Below are 6,749 nucleotides of genomic sequence, written 5' to 3' on the forward strand. Positions count from 1 at the left end.
TAGCCAGCATGCCTATAGTCCCAGCTACTGGGAAGGCTGAGGCAGTAGGATCGCTTAAGCCCAGGAGTTTGAGGTTGCTGTGAGCTAGGCTGACACCACGGCACTCACTCTAGCCCGGGCAACACAGCGAGACTCTGTCTCAAAAAAAAAAAAAAAAACAAACCAGGAAACTGACAATGGTACAAGGTGTGTATATAATTCTGTGTCTTTTTATCACATGTGTAGATTTATGTAACCATAGCCACACCAAGATACAGAACTTTTCATCACTACAAAAAATCTCTCCTGTGCTATCCCTTTGTCATTACACCCACCCCTCTTTTCTGACTGTCCTAACCCCTGGCAAACACTGATCTGGTTTTCTATCTATATAATTTTTTTTATTTCTAGGATGTTGTATAAATGCAATCATGAATTATGCAACTTTTTGAGTTTGGCTTTTTTACTCAGTAGAATGCCTCTGAGATCCATTCAAGTTGTTGCATGTTTCAATAGTTTGTTCCTTTTTATTGCTGGAGAGTATTTCATGGTATGGATGTTCCACAGTTTGTTTAACCATTCACTTAAGACATTTTATTTATTTACAGGTTTTGGCTATTACATTTCAGTACCTTAATTTGCATTTCCCTAAAAGATGTTTTTTATGTGTTAAGTATTTCATTCATTTTTGAGAAAATGTCTACTAAATACTGACATCTGACCAAGAAACCATAGTTTGTCAGTGTTCTTTCAGTAGAACTGGTGTTCCATAAAAACGTGGTTAGTTCGGTCCACATCGTAATTGCACAAGTACTTTGCCTTGAGATATCTGTCTACTTCAGGAAGGAACATAACTGATTTATGAGTACTTTTCATTTCATCATGTAGAATATTAACATGGTATGTACTCAAGGGTGGAGATTTGATAAGATTGATCGTGTTTACTGTGCCCTCGAAGACATTCTTCAATGAAACTGATATTTTGTTTGTTTTGAATAAACTTTATTTTTTAAAATGGTTTTAGATTTACAGAAAACTTATAAAGAAAATACAGATATATGGTTACCATATATCCACACCCATGTGTTGTTGGTTTTTCACTGCTACCACATACTGATGAAGAATGAAATGACTACTAGTATAGCTTGCTGCCACTGTCTTAATTCATGCTATAGCACTAGCAGTTTTGCACACCATTGCTTTTACACTGTTAGTGCAAATGTCAACCCAGTGACATTCTCAGAAGACAAATAGTATCTTAATATTGCAAAGAAAATAGTGTCGAGCCCAGGGTCCCCCAAAAGAGTCTTGGATACCTGCAGGGATTCAGGAACTACTGCTGCATTAGAAGAATATAAATACTTCTTATATGTTGTCATCAAATATAGCAGAAGGGTGGATCAGTCATGGAGAGAGACAAAAGAAGGAGGGAAGGGAAGGAAGGAGAGAGATCTTATCTAGAAAACCTAATGATCCCATTATTCTCCTCATGTCTTTGCCCTCCTGATCCTGGACACAGCTCTTTTGCTGGAAACCTCTGAATGATGAACTAGGTCATTTCTGTGAGCTACAAGTGCCAAACATTGCCTCAACACCCCCTTGGCACATAGTAAACTTGGTACATAGCATAGGATGGGGTAGATGCCTCCTTGTCCCCTTCACTGTATCTCAGTCAAGGTTGGCTGAACCAGGCATGAAAACCTGGTTAGCAGAGGCAAATCACAGTTTGGGCTGCGCCAATCAAGTTCTCCAAACTTCATGACACTTGGTCATGGAGGGACTTGATGCATTAATTGAAAGGGATTATAGAGGTTGGATTTATGAAGCTGATTTGTAAGGTGCCCCTGAGGCAATGCTGGTATGCTTGAGACTTTCCTGGTTTTAGCACTGAAAGTCCTGTCTCCTGGGAGCGCCCTCAGTCCCAGGCAAACTGCATGGTCAGTCACCCTAGGAGGGTGCCATTGTGGAGCAGCTGTATTCATCGACGCAGAAACAGACAAGGCAAGCAGACACATATAAGCAGAGGTGTGAGATTATGGGGCCAAACCTGGAGTCAGTGAGAGCATCCACCTTGATTCCTGATGACTTTCTGTTCCTTCATCTACCCACCTATTCATCCATCTGTTGGACCAAAGCTTATTGAGCATTCACCTTGTGCCAGGAGATTTGGTAGGGACGGGGATAGCATTGAGCCCTAGGTATACTTCCCATTCTTAGGTTTTCTAAGATACCTGAAGCTCTTCCAACAGATTCCATTTTTTATTCAATGGAACCTAAGCATCCCTAAAATACTTGCCCATTAAAATGATGGAAGGGATGGGAAAGAAGGCAGAAGGAGGGTGTTTCAGCTTAAAAATTCTACAACACTTTGAATCAGTGCACAAAAGACTCCCTTGTTTACAGCATATGTCAACCTGTATCCCCCTGTGAGATCTAGTTTGGGAAGAGTGACGCCCATGGATATTATTGGCTGGGAACAGGAGAATTAAGCAGCCACTTTTAGACCTATGCTGTGCATTAAGAAAGTTCCAATGCTGTTCTAAGAGTTCTCCAAGGAATTCTGGATATGCCCAGTAGACCAGTGGCTTTCAAACATTTTTTGCCTTGACCCAGAGAAAGGCATACAGCAAATGTGGTAGATACTACTTCAGATTACTCTGCAGCAATTAAAAGGAATGGACCAGTTATATAGATAGTGTCCTTTTAATTTGTGTCATTTTATGTAAATTATTAAAAAAATGCCCCCAAAGTAAGATACATTTTGCAAGAACACACATATAACAAAAAAGACAACACATTAAACATATTATAATGGCTGTCTCTGGGGTATAAGGAGGTGAATGGAAGTGGAGGAAGTAAAATAAGGGAAGGAACTTGTACTGACCAGTGTGAAGACAGGCAATGAACGAATTAGTGTAATCCAGATTTTTTAAAGTGTATTTTACTTAGCAATCCAGTACACACATAAATATGTTTAGCTGTAACAAATGTGTTACAAACTATTATTTACATTCATTATGTTCAATATTCTCTAGTTTTGTCCCATTTGAATTTTTTAAAAAATGTTGGTTACAGTCCACTAAGTTGATTTCACATCTTCCTAATGTGATCAGGACTCGTAGTTGGAAAACTCTGCACCACACCTCAGTGCGAAGAGCCACGTCTTCAGTAACAGATCATCCAGTGGCTCTAAATTTGTTTGGCAAAGACTCCAAAACCAATTAAGTACACAAGTGTTTGCAGGGAGTAAAAACAGTTTGCCCTTTTTCCATTTTACGTAGACATATTTTGGATTCATTTCTATTCCTGATTGAAGTTTAGAACTACAGTGAGGTAGGCAAAATAATGATCCCCCAGAGATATCCACATTTTAATCCCTGGAATTTGTGCATTTGTTACCTGACATGCAAAGGAGAATTAAGTTTGCAGGTGAAATTAAGATTGTTAATCAGCTGACCTTAAAATAGGGAGATTGCCTTGGATTATGTAGTTGGGCCCAGTGGGTCACAAGGGCCCTTGGAAAAGGAAGATGGAAGTAGGGGAGATCAGAGTGATGCAGTGTGAGCAGGACTCCTCTTGCCTTTGCCAGTTTGGAGGAGGCAGGGAGAGAGTCACCAGCCAAGGAATGCCGCAGCCTCTAAAAGCTGGAAAAAGCAAGGAAGTGGATCCTACCCAGTGCCTGCAGAGAGGAATGCAGCACAATATCTTAATTCTAGTCCGGCAAGATTCATGTCAGACTTTGACCTATAGAAATATAAGATAATAATTTTGTGTGTTTAAGCCACTAAAATTTTGTACTAACTTGTTACAGCAGCAAATGCAAAATTAAGGCATACAGTTCATTTGTTAGTTCAGTTTAAGAAGTTGGATCTTGCTACAAAACTGGTAACTGCTAATCCCATAATTCTTAACCCTGAGGAAGGAGTTCTAAGCTTCAGACAAGTTAGTACAAATCCAAGTAGAGTTGCTTGGCAACAAAAAAATAAACAGTTTTGGAAGCAGTCAGCCAGAGATTGGAATCACCAACGTCCTCTTCTTGTTCAGTCTCTTGGTACAAATTTCTTTTTCTTTCTTTTTAAAAAAATTCAGAGATTGGTTCAAAAGATAGAAATCATGGCTCATGATAATTTTCCCAAACATGGGAATTCACTGGACGGTTAAAATAGGAGAAACAATGGCTCTCAGAGAGTCCCCTGAATAGAGGTAATATCTAAATCAGCAATTTTTATTAATAACATCTTGGGTCATAGATCTATTTGAAACTCTTCTTAGCAAAATGTACGTACATACACAATTTTGCATTTGTTTTTCTAGCCTCGCTAATGTTTATTAGACCCAAGTTACAAGCAGTGGATCTAAATGGATGTTTTCATGATGCCGTATTTGATTTTAGTGAGGGATAAGTTTCTTAGAAAACACTCATGGTAGAGCACAGTTAGCACACTAGAAACAATACCTTTATTTTGGTTCACTGTGAGCAACTAGATTTTCTTCGAAGGGCTGGTGCTTTTTGTTTTTGTCATCAATAGGATCTAACTCCACTACTCCGCTGGGCAAGAATGTGGGCTCTTAAATTCTACAACTGTGAGCACTGTGGGAGTGATTTTGTCAGCCACACAGCCCTAAAGTATCACTTTTGACTGAAGCATCTTGGAAAAGTTCACTGTGAAAAATGCAGCCAAGAAGTCCTGAGGGAGAAGCTCCAAGATCACAGTAAGGTACAAGTGGGTGAAAGTGGGTGAAACCTTTGACTCATCTCCACTTTTTCTAAAACATCCATGCCTGTTGTTTGCTGGTTTTGGTTTTTCATTCATTTTATGCAGCTCTCTTAACAGAAAACTAAAAATTAAAACAAAACCCATGGTCGTAGGGGAGGTGGTAGGGAGCAGTGGTTAATGCTGGTGTCTCAGCCTCCTGGGCTACACGGTACCCATCTCGTGGGCTACAGTGAAGGGCACTTAGCTTAATGCCCTGGGCCCGAGTGTTACATCCAGGGAAGCTGCTGATATTGTCATTGTGATTCCAAAGTGCTTTGAATAGCGATAGGATTCTCATAATCCTAGCATTCATTGTGTTCAAAGTGACCTTAGAGGTAGAAGGTAGATTAATGTATTGCCCTCCTTCTTGCTTGCCATTTTACAAGAGGAAACAAAAATTCAGATTAAATGATTTGCCCAATGTCATGCAAAAAGCAGGCATCAGAGAAAGAACTAGGATCCCATTCTTCTGATTTTATTAAACAAAATCTAGTGCTTTTTAAAATTATACATTTTTTCAGCACTGTGGTTCTTATGGTTTATTGCTTTATTAATTTACAGTGGTTTTTCATCTATAACAGAAGAACTGATGACTGACTTTGCTATGTTTGAGAACTTCAGAGGATGGACTGAACGTTTTCTGTGTCCATGAATGGGAGCGTTTAGTGAGAAGCCAAATGAAGACCAGCCAATCTTTCAAATAGTGCTTGTAAGTCCCTGTTAAGTATCTACTTTTTCTCAGTCTGTGCATGACAGGTCAACCATGGAGACACACAACCTAAACTGGGAAAATCTGGAGGACACGAGTACAAAGCACACAGCTACAAAAATATCAAAAACTCACAGGATGTGTTCTAGGTACTTTGGAACAGTCCTTAGTCGGGAGATCCACGAAATACAAGAGCATCACTTCCCAGCCAATAAAAGAGGTAAAACAGATGCCTAGAGCTTTCCTTTTGTGGATATTCTTATGATGTAGGAACTGTATTTTGGTTTTCCCTTAGTGCAAGGTATTATGGGTTGTTCCAGGAACAGGAAATAGAGAAGGAAGACGATGGTACCAGGATGTGGCTTGAGACTTGGGATGGAAGGAGTGGAGGATAATCCTGCACAGCCACATTTAAGGAGGAAATTGGGAAACTGAGGCATTGTTTAAAGAGACAACCCCATCAGAAGCACAATTCTAGGGACTTCCAGTTGGAAGTGAGAGTGTCAGGAATGCAGGTGGGAGTCAGGTGGGTGGGCCACTCATACTCAGGAGACCCAATTATTCATATCCTAACCTCAGGTACTGGAGGAGGTAGCAGGCAGAACTCCAGTCCCAAAGAAAAGGAAGGAACAAGACAGAATAGCAGGTAGGCTTGGTCATGGGGGAGACTGGGTGAAACTTAGGGGCAGATCCTATGGCAGAAGCCAACTTGGTATGGCAGAAACTGAAGGCAGAAAACAAGTTGGTACGGCAGATACCAAACCATGACCTGGCCAAGTTAGGAAGCATAAGGTAGGTAGAGCATCTATTCAGGGATGGTCCTGGGGGGCTTTAGGCTTTAATGTGTTGGGCAAAGAAGGAGACTCTAGATTTGAATTTTCATAAATCCCTCAAATCATGCAAGGACCAGCGGAATTTGGAAGAGAATTCTAACCATCACCAGATGTTTGAGGCTGATTGCCTCAAGGACTTGGAGTGGGCTGGGGAAGCCAACAGGGCTGGTAGGAGGAACAGGACTGTGGGCACCCGCATTTGAGAATTTGGGAGAAGGCAGAGATAGAGGAGAAAAATAGGTAAGATTGAAACTGACCCTGGGCTCTGGGACAGAAATCTGAAAAATGTTTGTGAAGTAGAGGATTTGGCTTAAGTAAGTGGCTGTTATTATTTATTAGGCTGCTTGAGAATTTTGCAGATAATTTATGCATATATATATTTAAGACACTCTTCAAAATGTTGACATAAATGACTTCAGTTGGGCAAGCCAAGGAGGGGACACACCAGCCTTTCTGAGGGGAACTCCATAG

The 6,749-nt window shown here is 40.5% G+C and overlaps 1 long non-coding RNA gene across 2 annotated transcripts; it reads left to right on the forward strand.

The window, feature by feature from the left end:
• The first annotated feature begins 3,875 nt into the window (after positions 1-3,875).
• On the forward strand, positions 3,876-6,106 carry LOC123648303. 2 transcript variants are annotated; one of them, XR_006738558.1, is made up of 4 exons: positions 3,876-4,030; positions 4,509-4,692; positions 5,479-5,665; positions 6,025-6,106. It is a non-coding gene; the product is annotated as an uncharacterized LOC123648303 (long non-coding RNA). The 2 variants fall into 2 exon arrangements; XR_006738557.1 differs by lacking the exon at positions 3,876-4,030 and adding an exon at positions 4,093-4,182.
• Positions 6,107-6,749: the final 643 nt, after the last annotated feature.

This window comes from Lemur catta, chromosome 12 (genome assembly GCF_020740605.2).
Source record: "Lemur catta isolate mLemCat1 chromosome 12, mLemCat1.pri, whole genome shotgun sequence".
Taxonomy (NCBI): domain Eukaryota; kingdom Metazoa; phylum Chordata; class Mammalia; order Primates; family Lemuridae; genus Lemur; species Lemur catta.